We start from the raw sequence: 880 nt of genomic DNA, 5'->3' as shown, positions 1-880 counted from the left end.
AGGCAAAGGAGAGCAAGCAGAAGCTTCAACATTAAAAAATGCGCGCGAAAAATTTTTGTTTTTTTAATTCTAATTTCGTCGGAATTGATCTAAACTCCCTAAAATGTGCAATTTTTAGAGGAAATTGGCCTACCTCCACAAGAAATGCTCTTGTGTTATATATGGCCACACTCGTTTTTTTTAAACTGAATATAAGCATTTTCCTTATGGCTTTATTTAACACAAACATATTCTTTCAACATCATTACACATTGAGGCCCTTCTTTTAGGTAAAACGATCTATCTTAAATTTTCTTTCTTGAGTTTGGGACTATGTGTTATAACTTAGAAAGCAAAGAAGAGCAAGCAGAAGCTTTAACATTAAACAATGCGCGCGAAGCGCGTGAAAAATTTTTGTTTTTTTAATTCTAATTTCGTCGGAATTGATCAAAACTCCCTAAAATGTGCAATTTTTTAGAGGAAATTGGCCTACCTCAACAAAATATGCGATTTAAAATTTGAGATTTTCTTGCACTTTCCCGGGTTCAAGGTTCAAGGTTTTCCCCTCTTGAAATAGTTCAGGTAAATTTTTCTCATTTTTTATTTTATGTGTGTATACATACATACATAAACAAATGAGTAGTTGCATGCGTATTCTTTTTCCCATGAATCGATAAATCCCAAAAGAAAGGGTGGTCCGGGGGTTCTCCCCTGGGAAAATTTTGATTCCTAGATGGGGGAATTGAGCTTTCCCGACATTTGAAGCGTGTTTTTATGAATTTTATGTTCTTCAAAATTCGAATTTTCTAATAGCAAAAAAAAAAAAAAAAAAAAAAAAAAAAAAAATCAGCTCACGGGGCATGAAAAGGTAGGTTTAGAATTTCTTTTTTTTTTCCCTTTT

Source organism: Anneissia japonica, unplaced genomic scaffold (genome assembly GCF_011630105.1).
Source record: "Anneissia japonica isolate Jap-2015-1 unplaced genomic scaffold, ASM1163010v1 scaffold199_len4679917_cov187, whole genome shotgun sequence".
Classification (NCBI taxonomy): Eukaryota; Metazoa; Echinodermata; class Crinoidea; order Comatulida; family Comatulidae; genus Anneissia; species Anneissia japonica.
The sequence above is the reverse complement of the archived record's forward strand: the minus strand, read 5'-3'. Positions refer to the sequence as shown.